Source organism: Erpetoichthys calabaricus, chromosome 7 (genome assembly GCF_900747795.2).
Source record: "Erpetoichthys calabaricus chromosome 7, fErpCal1.3, whole genome shotgun sequence".
Classification (NCBI taxonomy): Eukaryota; Metazoa; Chordata; class Cladistia; order Polypteriformes; family Polypteridae; genus Erpetoichthys; species Erpetoichthys calabaricus.
The window spans coordinates 94,481,795-94,505,692 of record NC_041400.2 but is presented as its reverse complement, the minus strand read 5'-3'; the positions used below and the strand labels follow the sequence as shown (position 1 = coordinate 94,505,692).

The 23,898-nt window shown below is 38.2% G+C and overlaps 1 protein-coding gene across 2 annotated transcripts in view; it reads left to right on the top strand.

Moving 5' to 3' along the window:
• Window positions 1–23,898, top strand: part of cxxc4 (CXXC finger 4) — a 174,707-nt gene that overhangs the window by 15,345 nt on the left and 135,464 nt on the right. The window lies entirely within an intron of this gene.

The following is a 23,898-nucleotide window of genomic DNA, read 5'->3' as shown; positions in this document are numbered from 1 at the left end:
AGAGCTGCATGTTGGCCAATTAATTATACAATATATATTCTACAGGATGGACCTCCTGGCTAGTTAACACAGGTCTTTCTGGTCATGTCAAGTGAATCTACTGTCAGCTTTTATTTGTATTTGCGTGGAAATGGTCCATAGAATGGCACAGCAGCTGTTTTATACATTTTATTCACTGTGTTTGTATCAGAAATTATAAACCTGTTTAATGGTTGTGGCAGTGTCTTGTAACAATAACACTTTTTGAAATTGTGCATAACAAAGTATGAATTAAAATTCTTCAACAACTGTTAATTGTGAAATAAATTTGTATGTTACAGTACATTTACAGACGTTCTTTAGGTATCTCAAAGATAAGTCACTCTTACTCTGATATTCATTCTTTATCCATCCATCCATCCATTGTCCAACCTGTTGTATCCAAACACAGGGTCACGGGGGGTCTGCTGGAGCCAATCCCAGCCAACACAGGGTGCAAGGCAGGAACCAATCCCGGGCAGGGCACCAACCCACTGCAGGACACACACACACCCACACACCAAGAACACACTAGGGACAATTTAGAATCACCAATCTACCTAACCTGCATGCCTTTTTACTGTGGGAGGAAACCGGAGCACCTGGAGGAAACCCACGCAGACACGGGAAGAACATGCAAACTCCACGCAGGGAGGACCCAGGAAGTGAACCCGGGTCTCCTTACTGTGAGGCAGCAGCGCTACCACTGCTACCAATATTAACTCTAAAGACCACAAGGGAATAAATGTGTTCACATTTTTCATAAATTATAATGAAAATACAGTAATCCAGAAATCCATGCATTTTTATGAACTCACTTACTCCATCAGAGTGTGATAGAGAGCCAGGCCTATCCTATTACCCTAGGACACCCATCAAAAATGAATGGGAAAACAGCTGATAGCAGGGCACAGTCATGCCCACACCCACACTAGTGCAAAGAAGTTCAATATAGAACTATGGTGCCCTCTTCAGTTGCGAGAAGAAGATCATGGAATGTTGCATAGTTTACTGTCAAATAATGCAAAGAGTATGCGACACTCAGACTGTGGTTCATTTATTTGACAGCCTGTAGGTCTGGAGTAATTACATTCATTGCACTCAGACTACGAATGCAATGAATGTAATTACTCCGGACCTACAGGCTGTCAAATAAACGAAGCACACGGCGTGTGCGCAGCGTAAAGGGGCTTCGTCTCTGACGCTGACGTTCGAGGTTTGATCCCTGCGAGGGGAGCAGTAGAGTGTGTACGCCTGATAAGTCCAAATGTGGGCGAAACACATGTCGCATGCTCTTTGCATTATTTGACAGTAAACTATGCAATATACAGTATACTGTATGTACATGTGCTTTCTCAATTTTTGTATTTTTAATAAATTTGCAAAAATCTCAAGTAAACTTTTTTCACGTTGTCATTATTGGGTGTTATGTGTAGAATTCTGAGGAAAAAAATGAATTTAATCCATTTTGGAATAAGGCTATAACATAACAAAATGTGGAACAAGTGATGCCCTGTGAAAACTTTCCGGATGCACTGTATATATATATATATATATATATATATATATATATATATATATATATACTAAGGGGCTGTACCCCCTGCTTGCTTCACTCACCCACCCCACAGCCCCCACCCCCGGGGGCACGCTTCACGCTAGCCACTTTGCGTCTCTGCCGCTTGCGGTGGACCAGTCAGCTGCTGGCTGTCTGCTAGCTGCTACTGAGCTGTATGATCTGCATATTGCGATGTGAGTCGATCATTTAAAAGCCTGTACAGCAGCTGCTGCTGCCATGATGCGTGATCTGAATGTCACACTGTGCGATGATCATTTAAAAACCTGTACAGTAGCTGTCCTTTTGTCTCACTTCCTTGTCTCGTGGGACGTTAAAATGTCTCAGAGAAATTGTTTGTAAGTAGGGCATGACGTGCAAGAAGTCTCACGGGACTTCAAAGTGTATCCCCGAGATGATAAAATGTGATGGAATTCGTAACGGAAGGACTAGGGGAGGATAACGGGATAACAGAGAACAGCCCCTCTGGTGCCAAGGGGTTGAAGAATGGAAGCTTAACACTATCAGGGCCTGTGACCACCACCAGGGGGCGCAAGGGGGGTGGCTGTGCCCTCCTTAGCAGGGCTGCCGCCACACCCAGAAGTGCTGCCGGAAGAAGGTCACAGGACACTTGGAGCACCGGGTGCTCTATAAAAAGAGCAGCCTCACTCCATTCAGAGAGTCAGAGTTGGGTGAAAGAGGATGAAGCTTGAGGGAGGAGTGAAGGTGGAAGGAAGAGAGAAGAAGAGCTTTACTGATTTACTGTGCTTTGTGCTGTGCTGTTGTGGGGAGTGAGGGAGAAGAGCTTCTTCATGTATAATAAAACGTGTGTGTTGAATATACATGCAAATTGAAAGTTTGTGGCCATTTGAACATTTTGTTTGTGATTTTCGCTCCAGTTGCATCTTCTTTTGTTTAAGGCACAGTGGTCATTGGTTAGTACGGCTGCCTCACAGCTCACATACCATTTTTGGTCACAATAGTCAGTCCAACATAGTTGGCAGATGCTTCCCTAGTCCTCAGGGACACTTAAAACATCATTGCACCATTATAAGCCATTCAAAACTAGTTCATTTCACATCAGTGCATTTCACAGAGTTCGGTGAAGTTTGTAAACATTGTCATGATTTTGCCACACTCACAGTGAAGCAAATTCCATAGGGTTTGCTCATCACTAATTAGAACTTTACAACATTAAAATATTACCATAAGAATATGCCATTAAATTCAACAAGCAGTGGCTCATTAATCTCTATTCACCTGACTTTTGCAAAATGACATCAAGTCAACTTTTAAAGGACCCCAAAGTACTGGAATTAGGGTGAAAAATATTGCTTCTTATAGTTTGTTAAGTAACACTTTTAATATTTAATGTATGTGAGGAATATAGAATTATTTTTATTTAGGTAAGTAGTCATTTGTAAGTGAATAAAATTTTGTAATCAAGATTATAAAGCATAATGGAAAGCTGACATTATCCTTTTTGGACAGAAGGTTTTGTCAGCAAGCACATGACAATGACTCATTGAAATGATTAAATGTTTTTCAAGAGGAATAAGATATTGGGATGTATGCAAATAACATCAAAGGACATTGGCAAATATAGAAATATAAAAACACATACTTATATAGTGTTATAGCTATTAGACTGAAATAGATTTAAGCTCATGCAAATTAACCAGCATGCGTATGCTGTAACACAGTATAAAATAAGTGCTTGGGACCTTTTAGTCAATATGTAATTGTATTTAGAACAAAGTAGCTTTACTGACAAGTAACAAGGCCACTAGAAATGATCAGTTTTCCAATTTCAGCTGATGCTGCTATTGATAATTCTTATATAATCAGTCACTCAGATGTTTAGTGTTGAATAAGGTAGGCAGCCCTTATTAAGGATTCTAGAAATAATTATTGCAGCGTGCACAAGTAAAACAAGGTTAGCGAACTTAAGGACAGTATTTAGGTATTTTTGTGTTTAACATGCCCATCAAGAAAAACAACCTGCGGTTGTTATTGATTTCAGAGGTAATTGCAATGGGGTGCAGATGTAAGAAAAGGTTTGTAAGGTCTTGAACATAATTTTGGCAATTATATGATTAACTTGTCCACCAATTAAAAACAACTTTCAGAGAATAAAGTGTCTTTCATGAACACTTTTGCGATAAAACACCATCAAACTACTTGGTAATTTATTCAGTGTATCTATGATTTCCTTGTGTAAAGAAAAGCTTTGTAAAGTTTTTGTACAATTTTCTGTCTCTGTCCTTGTGTTCTGTCTGAAAAAATAATTTCAATTTAACAGCTGTGATTTAATGTACTAATGCCCTTCATAATTTCATAACACTACTTCAATAACACTTCTGCCATGTTGCCTTTCAATCTCCATGTGCTTAAACTGAAAGTTTTCACCTCCTAACTGATTGTAGTCCTAGAATTAGTCCAGTCTGTCTCTTTGCACTTTCTTTAGCACTGGTGAGTCTTAAAAAATATAGATTAAAACTTCACACAGTTTTCCAAATGTGGCCTTACAAGGCTTTAGAAGTATGTTAAATACCTCATGAACAGCCTCCCTTCACTTGCTCTCTACACGTCATGCTGAGTAAGCTAACATTGCATTAGCCTTCTTAATCACTGCATGTGTACAATATTGAGTCTACCACAACCTCCTATTGTTCATTCAAATCTAACACTTTTATTTTTGATGTGTAATACTTTAGATTTGTTTATATTCTGTTTCATCAGCCACAAGTCTGCCGAAGTCTGAATTCTGGCCTTGTCCATTTGTCATTACTAAGTAGTACTTAATTTAGCATTACTTACAAATCTAACCAGCACCAGTATTCCATACACCAAATGTGGTAATCAATGTTGTTTTTAGAAATCACTGTTTCTGTAGATCTCATTGTGTAGGCCTGGGAAAGCTAGGTGGTAAGTGGCATTAGTAATTTATGGTGGTGTGGTTCATTAAACCTTTGCTATGTTCCTGCTTAAATAAAAAAAGTCTGTACAGCCATACCCATCACATGTTTCAATCATTAACATTCCAGCCTCTTTAGACAAAAATCCCAATGTAAGTACCCCATTAGGTTAACCCATGGGTTTTAACCCAAGTCTTCAGGTACTCCTCTGACAGTTGTTCTTCTTTTTAACTAATTAATTTACATGATACACGCTGCTGCTATTAATTGTACTCCAGGCCAATCAAAAAGCATGCTATAGCTTCCTATGCGAGTAGATCTTTCAATTTTTACATTGCTAACATTATCAATTTTTAGGTTGAATTGTTTTTAAAAGTCATAGTTATTTGTGTAGTTTTTCTCAGATTCCAATGTCACTGGTCAAAGGTGATTGCAAGCCTGTTGCTAAGAATGACATTATTCAAGCATATTGAAAAAAAATGTTCTTACTTTATGTGACAGTGGCATGAAATAAACTCCAAATTAGTGCAATCTTATGTTAATTGTCTCATATATAAATGAATGTTATACAGTATGTAATATATACACACTAGCCTACACTTAAATATTTTTAATGATCCAAAAATCTAGTAAAAAAAGGAAAGTAGTCTCTTGTTTTGCAGTTCTTGCCTCCTTTTCCAATATGTACAATTTACAACTTCAGACTGTGGAAGATCATGTTATTCATTAATCTGTCTCATTTTACAAGTAAGCAAGCTTAAGAATGTGTAGGGCCTATTCACAATAAGCAAAACTTCTGACCTCAGGAAAGGCCTCCAAGAGTATGATGCAACTAATAGGGGAGCACAATTCCACTTATTTATTAAGATCAGACAGTCAAGCCATTTTGTTATTTTGAATTAAACAATATATGTGATGTGTGTGTGCACATGGGATGTTGGCAGTGTACTGAGTAAACCTTTGCAGCTGTAATTTGAGCTTTGACAAAATTTATTCGCCTGGGTTGGTGGGTGTGCTTTTATTTGACCAACCTACTATCTGCCTTTGCACTTAGTCCCTACAGCAACACATGTTGATGCCTAGTCTCTCCGAATTTGCATGAGATCATTATAATCCTTCCTGGTATCGTCATCTGCCAAAATACAACAATATAGGCATTGCATCCACCTGCTGCCCATGCAAGAATTGTAATTATGAACTACCTAAACTGAAACAGCAATGTGTTTAAGTGTTCAATTTAGAATAACTGTTAAGAAATTGTTTATTAGTTAAGAAAGGACATGCAAACTGCACACAATGCATGATTCAAACAGAGGACTCTGCAGATGTCCAATAGTGGTGCTACCACTGTGCAATCAAGTTTCTGCTTGACAGTCTGAGGCTGGCAACCATTGAAACAGTTTTTCACAAATAGATTTTTTTATACACTATGGGTATTATGTTCCTTAAAACAGGGGCATGACACTCAAGCCGTTTCTCCAGACAAACATGGTTGTCTGCTGGGTCCTTTCCCATAAAGTGCAAGGATCATGCACATGGTTCTTCTGTTGCTTTTTCAAATTTAGCAGTTTCGGCCAGAGACTGTTGCCCTTCTCATGTATCATCTGAGGATGAATATCAAAAGGAGCTTATCAACCAGATTCTGAACGGTGTTCTATTTTGTACCTAAAGAATTTCTTTCTATTTTATCCATCCATCCATTTTCAAAACCCGCTGAATCCGAACACAGGGTCATGGGGGTCTGCTGGAGCCAATCCCAGCCAACACAGGGCACAAGGCAGGAACCAATCCCGGGCTGGGTGCCAACCCACCCCAGTCTTTCTATTTTATATTTTTTTAATTACTCGTAACCTGTAATGGAAGAAATAGTCCTTTGTAGTTTGTTGCTGGCTTGCACTTTCTAGCCTTAATTGGAAACCAGAAATTGTGAACATGAGATCCAAAAAAATGGTGCCACTTATTTTGTTACCAACAATAAGGAAGATAATATAATTGAAAGTTCCCAGACTAGAGTCTGGGTAAACCACATCTCTATCCTCTTTCCCCTGTGGATGGCCAGGGAAGGTGGTTGAGAGGTGACAGTCACTCATCCAGATCTCACTGTCAACTTGCTATGTGGTTAAGTTCGTGCGTGCTGTATTTTAATTATAGGCTCTGGTTCTTGCAACCACAAATTGGATTAAGTGGTTTTGAAAATTTTATGTTTACATTGTGATATGCATTTGAATATAGTTTGTGACTGTAAAAGTTTACCTTTTCCACTGTAGTCATCAATCAGCCTAATTTACTGTTTTCACTTTGTAGAATGGTTGAAGAAAATGGAGTTGTTTGAATAATGGAAGTATTGTATAAGAAGTTTATGGTTCTATTTTTACTTGTATTGCTTTGCATGAAAAACACAAGATCATTTCATCTATGGCTTTGAAATTGTCTTCCTTAACACTTCCTTCCCTGAGGTGTAGTGTTTTGGAGCTGCTGTGTCCTAATCAAAAGCAGTGCAATGGAAGATTGAAATTTATAGCGGTAATGCCAGCAGAGGAAGTTCATAGATATTCACCCAGATAACAATCATTCCTGTACAAATTTTGCAGTTTCCTTCAGTGTCAAGCATGCAGTTTTGCAGTATCAAACTGCACTCTAAAGACACATAAGTGCCAGCCAGCAGGGCGCATAGGACCTCCACTAGTGTCATATTTGGCAGATTACATCACTTGTGCGTGCAATGCATGCTGACAAGTTTTGCATTTAAGATAAATCTGAAATGCATCTGAAGGAATCTGATGTCTGTAGAAGCAAGACAGTCTTTAGATAAAAAATTTTCAGTGGAAGGCTTCATCTGGATGACTCTGAAATTGTCATCAATTTTACAACTAATTAAAGAGCAGTTAAAAATTAAAGTATAATTTTACTAATTACATTTTATTTTGGACCCTGTTCCCAGTTCAGGATTCAGCATTCATTCATTGAGGAAGTCAGTCTTGTGATAAAAAAAAACTTATTAGTATTAGAATTTAACGTTCACACAATGGTTGATGATCAAGTTTTGCTTTTATTATTTTTTTGTTTCTTATAATACTGATAAATTTGAAGGAAGGATAAAATGTGTAATTGTGTGCAGATATTGAAAAACTATTTTTTGATGCCCACAGGTAAATGAATGTTATTTAAAAAATGGAGCAATTTAAAACTTTAATTTTTAAAAAAATATCAGGCAGTGAGTATATTTTAAAGTACTCTTTTGATATCTATATAGTATTTGTGTTGTTATGACATCCGTGTTAATGTGCATTAATACAGATCACTTATGCTGTAAAATAACTGATCATCAATCCAAGACCAACAATCAAAATGACAGTGTTCTAATGTATACTTCTCTAAATCTATATGTAAGCATAATGTTTGTGATCATGATTATTAATAAAAAGGTCTTAATAAGAAAATTAACAAATTACTCTGTTTAAGAAGTACCTATTTGTCTGGGGGCTAATTTGGCTGTTACTTTGTCACTGAAATCAAGTAGAATGTCCAGCCAGAATTATTAATCCAATAAATCAAAAACTACTTACTATTTTTGAGGTTGGTGTTTTCATAAAAAAAGGATTTACTCGACTGGAAAGACCTTTCTTTCAACTTGAATGAGCCTTTCAACTTAGATGAGCTGACAGAATCAGCTGTCAGGAGAAAGAACATGCAACAGAGTGTCTGAACATAAGGGCTTGTGAGCCATTTTGCCATGAGTCATAGCAAGCTGTTTTGAGTCAGCTTGCAGATCATCAGCAGAAAAGCTGTTAGGGCTCAGTGTGTTGGAATAGCCATCAGTACCAGGGCATTAACTGCAGCATCTTCCCAGGCTAATCAGACGTGGTACTCTAAGTCAACTTACAGAGGCAGTTTTCCTGTGTGTGTCTCACTGAGAAAAGAACTACAGTACATAAAGTGTACCTTAATGCATGCAGAACGTTTAAGACGGCAAAACTCACAGTATGCGTATCAGATTAATGTACCTGGTTTACTAGTAATAGAGTCAGCCCTATTTGTCTTAGATCCTGCAATGGGATCCCACCTGGATAAGTGAAAAGCTGAAGCAGAACAGGTATGTTATGCTTTTTACCCAAGAAAGTAATTTCTCTACTTCATCCAGCACAAGATGTATTTTACTGAGATACCCAGACCTGCCAACCTTATCACACATGTCAAGTCTCATTCCAGTGTTGCAGGGACTTTAGAGGTCGGTATTTAAATTTCCAATTAATCTTGCAATCTAATTTGCTTATGTGGTCATCAAAGTTAAATACAAAGCACCTACATAGGGACATAAATATATATTGACAATTTCAAGCTGCTCTTGGCTGTCCAGAGGTAGGAGAACTACTTGTGCTGTTTCTTAACAACTGGTTCAACTGTATAAGTGGTGATCATAAGTCATACTCATCTTATTCCATAAAGCTGGCTTTCCATGACATGTGATGTAACATGCTTTTTTGCTTTTCTTCCACCTTCATGTTACTGCAAAAAACATTTTTCTTTTCCACCATTAATGGAATTACTGTAATCTGATTTGTGGACTGACTTGCAGAAGCAATCTTCAGTTTCATTCTCCTGCCTTTTCATATTGCATAGCATAAACACCTTGCATATTGAAAGTCTTAGGTAAATGATTGAATATATTGCATCTGTTTACTATTTCATAAGAAAGAGAAACTTACTTTTTGGGGTATTTAGGCCAAAAGTGTGCCATAGCAAAACCCCCCCAATGTACTGTATGTAAGCTACTCTTACATCATATTAGTTTGTCATACTTTAGTTCATTTTTTTTATTCTGGTGCTTCATTTTGCTTAAACACTACTCAAAAACTTTTATTGATCTACTCTTGTACTTTTGGACTTTCATTTGGTAGAGTCAATCATCACCATTTTCTAGCAATCAGATGAATGGCAAAGGCAGCTTCTGATTAGTTGTTGGTAGATTAGGTTTCCAGTAGTGAAAATACAGGAAAAATAAAGAGGGCTTGGAATTAAGTTTGGAGAATGGGATGCACCAATGATATTACTGGCAATGTAGTGAGCAGTATAGCACCCAAAACAGACAATGTGTAAAGAGACAGAGTTTGTAGCTCTGTGGTACAGTGCATTTAGGGGTCCATGGCAGCGTGCCTCTTATAAGTAAAAGCAGTGCACTCAGCCTCATTAGGTTTTGGTGTTGCTTTTGAAATGTGAGACCACAGGGTATTTGGTATGGAGACAAGCTAATTGCTTGATATGATCAGTTGTTCCACATTGGCAGGGTGCCATACATTTGCAAAAGTACAACTAGGGAGCCTGAAGAGTGGAGGTAAGCGGTCGGGGACATACCCTTGGTGAAACAAATGGATGGTGCTGATTGTGCAGGGCAGCCCCAGCTGAGTGCCCATGGAACAGGAGCAACCAACCATACCCACTAAATGATGAGGGATAGTGGAGGTCCTCGTAGTCTCTGAAGGATGGTGGCAGGGATACGAGCAATATGAAGGTTTACTGTGCTTGCCAGAGGACGTTGCCTCTTGCTGAGGAGACCGCAGCAGGTGAGCAGAGGAAACTTTGGTTTTAGCAGGAGGCATAGAGACTCATGAATAGCTTTGAAAGGGACAGATCGTCAATATTTCAACTGTCATTTTTAACCTATTTTTGGATTTATTTACCAAATTTTAACATTCACTAAAATAGACTATTTTTATTGAAATATTGATGTATTTATTTGAAGACAACACTGCACTGTTTGAACAATTCCTTTGAATAAAAGCAGTATGCACTTTGCACTATCTTTTGCTGTGTGTGTATTTGTCCTCATTGCCCAGTTCATCCTTGGCTTACATCTATTGATGTCCCGGGTTCAAAAAGAAGTATGCAACTTCAGACAACCCGAGCATCATTATGCATCTGTTTTCATTCTGTGGTTGTGGGATTACAAAGAGCTTTGAGAGCCAAAAGGTTGCAGTTGAAGGTTCATTTGATGGAAAATCCAAAATTCTGCATGTGCTCTGCCTCCTGTGAGTCAAACAGTTATTGCTACAAATTAATTTTTTTGATACATAGCACCTTTCAAATATCATATCATCATAAGGTATTTCATGCTGCAGTATTCCCTTCTTTGGGATAAAATCATTAATCATAATCATCAACCTTTTGAGTAAATCATACTTTTTCTTTTTTGACACAGAAATGGTATTACTGTACCTTGTATTACTCACACTCTTCTAAAAAGTGTCTTTAGTGAATACAATTATTTTGGTGCACAATTTTAAGAATTGCCATTTTATTACTTGGCTACTTTTGCACATTACCGCTTTTTACATGATTATTTTTTATCTCAGGAATGAAAATTGAATTATTTTTTCATATTTCAAAAGTGAGATGAGGGCATTTGTTGTAGATTCTATCATGGACTGTAGGAATACCAAAATACATGTAAGCATAAAACTCACACAGAACCAGCAGTTCAATGTCTACTTTAAATTACATAGAAAAATGTACACACACAGTACTTCAAAACTGTTGCTGTTGGCAAAAACACACATTTGTTTATCTGGGTCATGATAAACCAGGAAAAACAACCGATGTAACATAAGATAAAAAGGAAAATACCATGGGCTAACATTTTAGACATACCCTAAGTTCTTGTCAATAAGCCGCGGCTTATCTAAGGAAAAAAGTTGTGAAAATGAAAAAATAGAATATCGGCTTATACATAAGTCCGGCTTATACATCCATCGCGGGGGTTGCGTTCCAGAGCCACCCGCGAAATAAGAATATCCGCGAAGTAGAAACCATATGTTTATATGGTTATTTTTATATTGTCATGCTTGGGTTACAGATTTGCGCAGAAACACAGGAGGTTGTAGAGAGACAGGAACGTTATTCAAACACTGCAAACAAACATAGGTCTCTTTTTCAAAAGTTTAAACTGTGCTCCATGACAAGACAGAGATGACAGTTCTGTCTCACAATTAAAAGAATGCAAACATATCTTCCTTTTCAAAGGAGTGCAAAGCAAGCAGTCAAAAAAAAAATCAATAGGGTTTTTTGGCTTTTAAGTATGCGAAGCACCGCCGGTACAAAGCTGTTGAAAGCGGCAGCTCACACCCCCTCTGTCAGGAGCAGGAAGAGAGAGGAAGAGAGAGAGAGAGAGAGAGAGAGAGAGAGAGACAGATAAAAAAAATCAATACGTGCCCTTTGAGCTTTTAAGTATGCGAAGCTCCGTGCAGCATTTCTTTCAGGAAGCAGCTGCACACAGCCCCCCTGCTCACACCCGCCTACGTCAGCGCAAGAGAGAGAGAGAGAGAGAGAGAAAGTAAGCTGGATAGCTTCTCAGCCATCTGCCAATAGCGTCCCTTGTATGAAATCAACTGGGCAAACCAACTGAGGAAGCATGTACCAGAAATTAAAAGACCCATTGTCCGCAGAAATCCGCGATATATATTTAAATATGCTTACATATAAAATCACAATTTAAATGACCGCTACGCGCTCGTGTTGACTCGGCGACGCCCAGAGCAGAAAGAACGCGCTCCGGCAGCTCCAACCGCGCCATGCGGGGAGTGAGAGAGACGGCAATATCTCACACTCTCTCCCCCCTTAAAGAAATTAAATGGGCGCGAGTGAGACCACTGACCTCCCTCCCTTCTATTAGTTATAGGTTATAGTACGTTCGGCTTATCCATGAGTCCGGCTTATCTATGATACGATTTTATTTTAAAAATTCGTATGATTTTTGGTCTCCGGCTAATACATGAGTCCGGCTTATAGACAAGAACTTAGGGTAATACAGTACAAAATACATTCTTGGAGTTTCATGAGAACAGAACATGTTTGTGCTGTAGGAAGCGCAGTAGATGTTTATTTGTTCCATCCTGTTTCATGAAATGCTTCAGTTGCTGAAATGAGAGATATGACAATAATATTTGCGATTATGTGTCAAGTATTAACTGTTCAATGACACAGCTGATAACAATGAAGACAAAGGAGGTACTTCTTTTTATTGCATTATCTCAGGGGTATAAAACCTTATGTTAACCAGTGCATGCATATTATGTTTAGCTGCCTAAAAGAAAATATTACAGTACTAGTTGATGCCCACCGTAGCATACAGTGGTGTAAGAATAAGAACAGAAAACGGTGAGGAAGGAATTCAGAAATCAAAAAGAAATAAATACTTCTTGAAAGATGTAGTTGTGAATAGGTGTTTTGGTGGAGACGACAGATAATGAGTCGAAAGATCTAACCCTAGAAAAAGCCACATACAACTGTCCGTGGCTGAAGACTGGTTGTTGTAGATTAACGCAAATCTTTACAAACGTTTGTCCTTGGGACTTGTTGATAGTCATTGAGAAGGCGAGTCTGAGTGGGAATTGTGTACGTTTAAATGTAAAAAGAGATTGGTGTCGGAAGGAAGGAGAGAGATTCTGGGAATGAAGATTGTTTCGGAACTTTGGATAGCGATCAGTTTGCACTCAATAATATTTGTATGTATTTGGGTAACGATTAGTCTTGTTTCGTTGCAAAGACCTTTTGATGGCATAATATTTCGGAGGAGCATAACTACAGCTCCCACCTTCAGATGATGGATATGGGGAGGCATGCCAGTTGGTGTGAGGGTGTGTAAAAATGCCTGTGGGTACATCAGTTGATCATTAGGCTTGTCACTGACTACTGTATCTACACCCTTGAAGGTCACTTTTTCACCCTGTATAAGATCAAGAAGTTTGTTGTTAATATGTAGAGAATTGTCGTTTGTCATGCTCAGTATTGCTCTTGCAGCAAGTTCTTGGGGAGTCACAGTCGAGAAATTAATATCACCATGAGGTTGAGCAGCTAGGTCGTATTGTTGTGGTAAACATTAAGAAGGTAGTTCTGCCGTTAGTTTTGTTGCATGTATCTTGGACTTCCTGGAAATATGGATGGTAATATGATCATTTTGCCTACTCGTATGTTGCTATTTTCAGCGTTTGCTTGCAGTGCGTCTGATAGTCCTTTGTATTGTTCCACGCGCAGATCTTGTTGATCTAATCTGAGATAGTTGAGATGGGCGCCCTCTGTTTTAACATACGCATCTACGACGTACTGTTCGAATAGTTTTTCGCTGGAGTACAAAATACTAAATGTATTCCTCATTGCTAATCTGTACACATAAAATTGGCATTGAGTAAGCCTTATTTGCTTGGCGGTTCTTTTATCGGGAACTTGTTGTAAATCTTTGTGCCAGCCAATATCTCCGTAAGGGAATAAAAGTGGGTAGGATCGTCACTGACTACTGTATCTACACTCTTGAATGTCACTTTTTCACCCTGTATAAGATCAAGAAGTTTGTTGTTAATATGTAGAGAATCGTCGTTTGTGACGCTCAGTATTGCTCTTGCAGCAAGTTCTTGGGGAGTCACAGTCAATAAATTAATATCACCGTAAAGTTGAGCAACTGGGTCGTATTGTTGTGGTAAACATTGAGAAGGTAGTTCTGCCGTTAGTTTTGTTGCATGTATCTTGGACTTCCTGGAAATGTGGATGGTAATATGATCATTTTGCCTACACGTATGTTGTTATTTTCAGTGTTTGCTTGCAGTGCGTCTGATAGTCCTTTGTATTGTTCCACGCGCAGATCTTGTTGATCTAATCTGAGATAGTTGAGACAGGCGCCCTCTGTTTTAACATACGCATCTACGAAGTACTGTTGGAATTGTTTGTCGCTGGAGTGCAAAATACTAAATGTATTCCTCATTGCTAATTTGTATGCGTAAAATTGGAATTGAGTAAGCCTTATTCACTTGGCGGTTCTTTTATCGGGAACATGTTGTAAATCTTTGTGCTAGTCATTGTCTCCATAAGGCAGGGGTACTCAATCACGGTCCTGGAGGTCCGCAGTGGCTGCAGGTTTTTGCTCCAACCCAGTTGCTTAATAAGAAGCACTTACTGCTCAAGTAACACCTCTGCTTCACTTTAGTTGTCTCGCTCGTTAAGATTTTGAACCCTTATTGCTTATTTTAGTCTTAAACAACTGTAGTCTTGGTTGTTATTTGCTCCTTATTAGCAGTAACATGCAAATGACAAAAGAGACCAGCATTTCTCCATTTAGCTTGTTACCATTTACACCTCTGTATTTATTGTGCACTAATTGGTTTAATTAAATATTTGGAAGGAAAGTGAAGAGAAAAAAGTGAAGGACTAAGAATCACTCGTCCGTTTTAGCGTTCAGATCATTCAGATGATATCCTTAGAAAGAGGAAGAAAATCCAGGATATGAGAATGACCTGACATAGTAGAGTTAAAGCACTAACGAGCCGTGAAATTAAATTATTGGCAAGAATTGCTTTCTAATTAAGCAACCGGGTTAGAACAAAAACCTGCAGCCACTGCGGACCTCCAGGACCGTGCTTGAGTACCCCTGCCATAAGGGAATAAAAGTGGGTAAACCATAACATGACGTTGTACAAAAACCTGTCGACAGAGAAGATACTGTTGTTCATTTTATAACAAAGGCTTAGGAAACAACCGTCGCAGTATAACGAAAATAGCAAGTTGTATGGGAGGCCGCAGGCACGGTGGGGAAGGGTTTGGAAGAGGATGAATAGGAATCGAGAAATGCCATGTCAGCTGCGTGTGGGTGGGACCGGTTTTGAAGTGGAAGCAGGACGAACCAGAAGAGAAATATATATAAGAGATTAGATCCACACAGAGAATTTTTAACCAACAATTGCCTCATATATTACATTACATTTTATGTCAGACTTGGGAACTACAGCTGCTGATCTTGCCACAGAATGTCAATTTACATGACTAAAAATTGCTGGGTATGTCAAATTCCATGACTCTATGACAACTTTCCAGCAAAGCTTCACACTTTCAAAGAATCACATGCTTGCCACTTTTTCCGAGAGTCAGTAACATGCTGCCCAGCACATTCATGGTTAACACGTAGCATGTTCAGTCTTGTCCCTTTTTTAGTATTTTTTCTCCAATTGTTATGGTATATGAAACATGAGACATTAGACAGGTAATGCTCTGTTCTGTTTCTAAGGTCAAAACATCTGCATTCCCTTTGCTTCATCACTGCATTACATACATTGTACTTCCAGGTGAGCACTCATTGGTTGTCAGCTCTCATGCACACAGCGTCTGCCCCTATGACTTAAGACAAAGGTTGATTTTGTTAGTGCGAGTCACAGACTAGTTGGATTAAGTCAAAATGTATGTCAGATTACTTGACAACAGTTACTGGATTGCACCGTGACTGCTCCTGTTTCACTAAGATTATGTAAATGAATGACTGAAAGTCTCTATAAAAGTCTTATAATGTGACATTGGCTTTACTCATCACTGTTGTCAGTGAATTTAGAACTGTTGTCAGGTTAGATATGATCTGGGCATAACAAGTTAATCAAACCCAGGAGTGATCTCAGTTGAGTGAGGCTACATAGAGTTGGTTTTCAACTATTGCTGTTAATTTTTCAGGTGACTTATGTAGATCTGCATTATTGATAATGTGGCTGAAGTATTCCAATCAATTTTTTAAAAAGTTGCATTTTCCTTTAATCATTGTCAAACTGCATTTTTCAAGACATCCTAAAGTGATATCCATGTATGATAATCTGTTATTTAATTTATTTTTTTCTGGTTGCTGCTTGGTCTTTTCACTGAAACTATACATGAAGACTGTGATTTTGGACACCAAGAAATTCATTTTTAACATTTACTTTTTATTGAAGTAAATTTAGATGATATTAAAAATGAATCACATTCTCCTTTCTTTAAGATGTGGTGCTGGTTGCTAGGCCATATTCTTCAGAAGTTGTCTCACATGATGGCCTCGAGTTGTTTGCCTAAAACTGGGATTCTCACCCAAACCCCATAATGATCATTTTGGCTTTGGTTGCTTGTTTATTGCTTTTCCAGTTTATAGTTATTGGCTTGATTTTGTAACTTCAGTTCTTCTCCTATGATTTCTAATACTAATTTTACTGCTGAATTTACTATGCAGTCAATGCAACAGGTGTTCTAGGTGCTTAGCATTAATGTATCCCATCACTAGGATATTGTCCAAATAAGAGTGCAAATTGTATAAGCCCTTTAGTAAATGATTTAAAGTGTGAAAAACATGAAAATCCCGTGACCCTGTGTTCGGATTCAGCGGGTTGAAAAATGGATGGATGGATGGAAAACATCAACATGCTTATGGCAAAAAAACATTATTTATAAAACCTGCCGTACACACATTTGTACACAGTTTACCTTTATAAGTCACGCTAATCTTGTAAATGTGCATACATGAATGTGCCTCGAACCATGCCCAGTGGCCACCCTGAAACAACCATATATGGACCTCGCACATATGCAGTCATAATGCTGTAGAACTGCATTGACTCATAGAGGAGCATCCCTCCTGATGCTTTGAATGATATTCTGTGCTCTGCAAATGAGCATGCAAAGGCATTTGTGGCATTATACTGTCTCTCCTTTGTGTTCTCAGGTGAGGAAAGGTGTTACATGCCAGCATCTGAGCAAGCAACCACTAATACCTGGCATATGCAATGACATGATTGCTGTTACAACGAATATTGTAAGCCATATGAAAAATTGAGGCCAGTTACGATCCACATCATTTCTCATTCTCTTCTTGGCATGACAGATGACTTCTGTGTTAATGGAACATAACTACTTACAGTTTGCAAAAGCAGCTTTATTCTCACTAGGTGCCTTTATTGCATTATGAGTGCAGTAAAGGACTTCAATTACATCACAAAAAATGGACACTGCTACAAATTGCCTTTTTATGCTGGAAAAAAACCTGTTATGTTTGCACACCCACAATATACAAAAACTGAACGTATCTCCTCATAATTCAATGGTTTCCTGCACAGTGGCCATGGTTGAAGCGAAGCTTGGCTGAGGTATTCTTGAACTTGACAGCCAGTTGCTTGAGAAGTGACAATAGGTAGCCTATCTATACTGATGAAAAATGAAAAAAGGTTCTTCAGTGCAAAAACGCAGAATTGGCCTTCTTAATCTATATATATAAAAGTCAATGTATGTGTGTGTATGTATGAATGTTCCAGCATCACTTCCGAATGGCTGGAGCGATTTTCATGAAACTTGGTACACATGTTTCTCAATGTTTGATTAAAAATACTGTAGGGTGAAATCAACCCTAACCCACCCCTTCTGGGTAGGGTGGGGGGTGATCCTGCAGTCTTGTATGCATGTTATCATCCAGTTGACACTCAGGACGACCACCAGAGGGCAAACTGGAAGTGACTGCCATCATTCTTTATGTTTGAGTACCACTGCGTGCCTGTTGCTTTTTAATTGATTGTAAAACAATTTCAATTGGAAGAATCTAATTGGAGATTGAGTCTTGCATGTCTGTTATCATCCACTTGACGCTTGGAACATTTGAACAATCATTGAAAATTGCTGGAATCAATTTGGACACAGCCTGTTTCTCACATGGACAACTTTATGTGGCATGTTCAAGGGTAAGAAGTTCTAAGAACCTTTATATATTGGCTAAAGATGGAAAAACTAAAAATATTGTATATAATAAGGCAATTCAGTAAACAATACAACCACATTAGTGTGTCTTCATTGTTAATTTATTTTTATTTTTAATGTTGTGGTTTTTTTAATTATATTTTTCTCAAACAATTAAAAAAAAACAGTCCTCCCAGGCAATGCCAGGTATTTCAGCTAGTAGAGAACTAAAATAAAGTCTATACATCATATTCATCACTTTTAAGGTTTAATATGTTTGTCACGTGAATGTCAAATTTGCCAAAAATATGTGCAAGTTCTCCCATCATCTTTTCATTTATAAATCTCGACTCAGAAAGGAACAAATCAGGAAATCTGAATAATCCAATCAAATCCTAAAACAGGAATCAAAATCATAAATGAAAGCCAAAGGCAAATCCAGTAAAAATGTATTTTTTACAGCTTATAAACTGTCATAGCGATAATGACATAAAAGCGTAACCTCTGGAAGGCACTTACTGGTAACTAGTAGTTGTGTTGTAGCAGTGGCACTACACAGTGTGGCAGATATGTGGATCAATGTGGCTTTGCAAATAAAAAAATCCAATAATTTAAATCAAAATATATTAAATCAAAAATGATTCCAAAAATTCCCTGACCTAGAATCCTAAGAGATTGAGCAAGGAGTCTGAGTGTTTGGGCTTGTGAGTGTCTTGGATAAAACCAAGATCCAGGCCTTTAATGACCTCTTGGGCACAGCAATCAGCAGTGTGTCTGTCTGTGGAGAGAGTGTCCACCTTGTCGAGAGGTTTACTTACCTTGGCAGTGACATTCATGTCTCTGGTGACTCTTCCTATGAAGTCAGTAGATGGATTGTGAGAGCATGGGGGGCCATGAGGTCGCTGGAAAGGGATGTGTGGTGTTCCCGATATCTTTGCAAAAGGACAAAGGTCCAGGGGCCTCATGCATAACACTGTGCGTAGAATTCACACTATAACATTGCGTACGGACAAAAACGGAAATGTTTGTACGCACAAAAAAATCCAAATGCATAAATCTGTGCGAACGCCAACTTCCACGATCTTCCGCTATATAAATCCCAGTTAGCGTGAAAAGTAACGCACATGCACGCGCCTGCTGTCCCGCCCCAACTCCTCCCAGAATTACGCCTCTTTGAATATGCAAATCAATATAAATAGCCCTTAAGCTCAGCCTTCTGTGAAAAGACAATGGCAAAAGCACGGGGGAAAATAGAAGAATTTCAGCGAATACCAAGTGGAGGCAAGGAAAAACATACTATTTGTTGGTTTAAAAAGTAATATAATCAACAAAAAAGTTCAAGTTTACAAAGTCGCACAGTGCCCGAAATAAAAAAGAAGCGGTCAGATATCAAAGTCGCTGTGAAAAGGCGAGTCGTAGCCCACCGTCTGAGTGTCATATGAAAACTTATTACAGTACAGAGAAAAAAAAAATAGAGACAGAGTGAGAAAAAAGCACGAAATGCCAACTTTAATCTCGAAATTTCCACTTTAATCATGTAGTTTATTTTATTATTAAAGTAGAACATCATAAACTTCATATTTAAATCGTTTAATTTACTAGTTTCTCAAATACCATCGTAATTAAAGTAGCACATTAAATGCTTTGTTTTTGTATGTGTTCTTCTATGTGCTCTATGTGTGTGAATCACTACGTGCTTCTTAAACGGGCTTTCTCTTCCTCTGACAGAATCCATTACATTGGTGATATTACAGCTCTCTGAATAATTAAAATACCGAGATGCATACTTGATATCATTTTCATGATGATAGGAATTAAAGCATGTTATTAAACATGGGAACACGGTGGCGCAGTGATTGTGACGAACTGGCCACAGATTGTTCCTGCTTCCCGCAAGATGCCTGCTGTGCCGTGCGCGACCTTCGATGAAATAATTTATTGCAGCAGTACTGTCTCTTTCAAATGTACTAACCCCAAATTCCTCTCCTTCCTTTTCTTTCTCCAAGTAACTAATTGCCACACAGTCAGCTCTTTAATAGATGTTAAGCCATCTGTAAGCTTAGAACGCCGATTCTTCAAAACTTTTAAGGAACATTTTTATTATCTTCGTAGTACATGCTTAATTACATGCTTAATTATTCTATCCATCTATCTTTCCAGTGTTGCCCCAGCCACAGCAAGAAAACAGTGTGAGGCAGAAATAATGGGGACGCCAACTCGTTGCTACTGCTGTGACACCATGTCCTCACATGTTTAATTATTAACAATATATATTATTTAAATGATGTTAATATTTTATCTGTTTAATGTAATAAACATATTTTGCTGCATTTCATCTTAAAAATGATATCGTCATCATATGTAAATATGCGCTTTATAAATTGGCTCAGGTTGTGCAATATTATAACTGTATCACAAGTTTACAATACAAACAGTTCTAGAAAGAGTACTTGATGGACTGATTGAGTGCGTTTATAGTTCTTGGGATGAAACTGTTTCTGAACTGCAATGTCAGTACAGGAAAGGCTCTGAAGCGTTTGCTGTATGAGAGCAGTTCAATAGACAGCATGGCTGGCTAAGGTAGCGTGTGTTTGATGCTGTACACCGATAATTCTCCTTTCGATCAGCTGCTCCGAGTGGTGCAGTGAGAGTAATATGGAAAAAGATGATCCGTTGTGGCAACCCCTAACGGGAGCAGCTGAAAGTAGAAGAAGAAGGTGCAGTGAGAGTAACAACGCTAAAGCAGTTATGGTATTTGGAATAGTTTGGCCATTCTGTGGACCATTATATTGTTACAGGTTAATTACAATCAGATGTTTTAAACTAATGAACAATATGCAGTTAATTTCAGTGTATTTGATAAAGCCACGTCAGGGATGTGGATCTAAAAAAGAAAGGGATACTACACTGGAGCAAAGCACTGCTTTGATGCTGGGTGCCGCCAGTTTACAAAACCGAACGGAGAACTTGCGTATGCCAGGGTTTGAGCTACTGTGAAAATGTGCGTGGCTTTACTCTAAGTTTAGGTTTTATACATTGCGATTTGAATGTGGAAATGGGAGTACACAACATTTTTGTACGTACACACCGTTTATACATGAGCCCCAGGTCTTTAGATTCCTGGTGCTCCCTGTTTTGCTATATGGTTATGAGACATAGATGCTATTCAGTGACCTGAGACGAAGAGTGGACTCCTTTGGTACTGTGAGAATCTTTAGGTATTGCTGGTTTGACTTTGTGTCGAATGAGCGGTTGCTCATGGAGTCCCGAATGAGGCACATGCATTGTGAGGGAGTGTCAGTTACGGCACTTCCCTGAGGGTGATCCAGCTCGCAAGGCTGGACCAGGCCAAGGGGATGCCCACATAACACCTGGCTGTGACAGATAGAGGGTCATTTCCAGAGGGTGGGACTGGACTGCATGTCTGAGTGGGGTGTTGCCAACCAGGATCCCAAGCTTTTTCACTGTGTGGTGGGTGCAACGATGTGCTGTACCTGTGCATGCTCCCCATCCTGACCTGACCTGTACTCAATCTGGTAAGTCCATGCTGAGTCAAGGCACCTTGTTACCAATTATGTTACTTCCTGGGTACCATAAGATCTTAAAAATCAAATGATTTTATTACAGTATCTAAGTTCAATAATGCACTTAGCAGCAGGATGCAAACAAAATCCTTCATCTTTATTGGATTTTCTCACAGCACATACCACTAAGTAAACCAGAACACACTTTTTTTTGTACAGAAGCCCTATCGAACACATTAGAATAATTAAAAAATGTTTGCCTTATAAACTAAACTGAGTCCCTGCTTAGCATTAAATAGCAGCAAGAAAATACATAAACATGATGCAGAATTGGCAACGGTATGATAGAAGTATTCTTGAAAGGTATGTTCTCTGGTAATCAGTTGCAAAGGTATTAAACATCTCTATAACTTTCCTTGATTCACAAAAACATAAGTAAATAAAGAGAATGACAAAACTTTGACATTTTTACAGATTTAAAAAAATGTATTTTTTACAGTCACAAACGTAAGTTTTGTTGTATCTTGTGATGGTAGACATAGTTTGTTTTTCATCAGTATTAGCAAATTTGTGTACAGTTGGGGCTAAATTAGGTCATTGTATGCTCTGAAAAAGTATTTTCTGAGGAAGAGAGTAGCAGCTAGAAAAAGCAGAAAAGCTCCAAGGGGACTGTAAATGTGGTTAGATGGGATGGCATGTCAGCAATAGCATTCTGAATAGTTACGGTGGTTTAAGGGATAAATTGGCCTTTTCAGAAAAAGTTGACAGTTAGGGCTAATTAAGGTCCTAAAGTGCTCAATCCAGCAAACTGTCCTTTTTTATTATAAAAAATGTCTGGAAGTCAAAAGAGATCAGCAAATAAGGAGAAGCCCTGAGGACTCAAAAGGGTTTTTTAAAATAACTCATTGAATTGGTGAGATTTTTTGCTTACCTGTGAAGGCTTTATCAATGTTGATTGCTGTTTTTTGTTATATTTTAGCTTTGAAACTCCAGAACACAGCTAATGGTTCAGAACTATGAATGGATGCATACATATGCATAAAACAGACAACTATTTTCCACTGCTAACAGAGTAATAGGTTACCAGGCTGCCAAAAGGAAGCTAGAGGCTGCTGTGTCATAAAAGTAATATATTCCTGGGGATACACTGTACAATATCTGTACTTTAAAGATGAACTCACATCTGATTCCATAGGAGTCCCTCCAAATATCAATGTATATAAACAGGGATGGCCAGTGGCAGTGTTCCCTTTTTGTTTAAAAGTGTTGGCCTGGAAGTATGAGAGAGGAACAGCTGAGGAAGGACTGTCAGAAACTTAGAGACACTACTCCAGACTTATTGTTAACAGTAAGATGAATTGTTGGGGCCCCTATGTACTTTGCATTTTATGGAAGCCAGGCACTCTGAGGAGTTACCAGGGTTGCTAGAAAGGGCTCAGGGATGTAGGGATACTTGGGTCCAATTGAGGTGTAGTAGGGTAGATCTGGGAGTTTCAAACAGTGTTCCTGATCCAGGATGAGAAAGTTAATAACTCCTGGCTGAAGTTCAAAGGCTTTTCCTTGCCCACTGAGTTTAAAGTTAGGAGGTGAGTTGGGCTAAAAAGTAAAACGGCAGAATTTCAGCCAGAGCACTGAGGAGAAAGTGAGAAAGAATTAGAAATGAACATTTTGCACTTGAAGTAGACATTCAGACTATTCATCCCACCAAATCAATCGAGACCAATGACCTGTATTATCCAAACTGAGAGGATACTACTAATGTTTTCTTTTTTCTGTTCCATTTAATTTATTTTGTCATTGTTGTGTACTTTAATAAATAAAAAATTACTTTGATAAACATGACTTGTTTGGGTCTTCTATTCTGGGTTAGATTGACTTAGACTGAGACTGTTAGATCTGAGGTGGCTCAGATTTTCAGATTTTTGAGTTTGTCATTTTTGAGGCATAAAGTATAAATGACTAAGCAAGATTCTTTTTAAATCTAACTTTATTTATCGTATTTATACCTGGATGTTAAAGCTGAGAACCTTAATATCTTGGACATATGCACTAGACTGTAAAACTGTATGGAAATATATAAGGTCAAACTGTACAACTGTTTGAACCATTTACAAATGAATCAAGACTATTTGAATGAAACTCTTTCTATTTACATAAATAAAATAGTATGGTTATAATGACCGAAAAATATGACCTCTCAGAAAATGTGAAGGGTGCTCAAGTACAATTAGCAAAGGAAGTCCTGGTCAGTTTTCAGGTTAATGGATTTATTAGTAATTGAGAGCTTGGTTACGTTTAAATTATATATTTTTTTCTGCTATTTTAAAGTATTTAATTGTAAATGATTTTTTTATTTCATATTTTTCAGCAATTCAGTAGAAAAATTTTT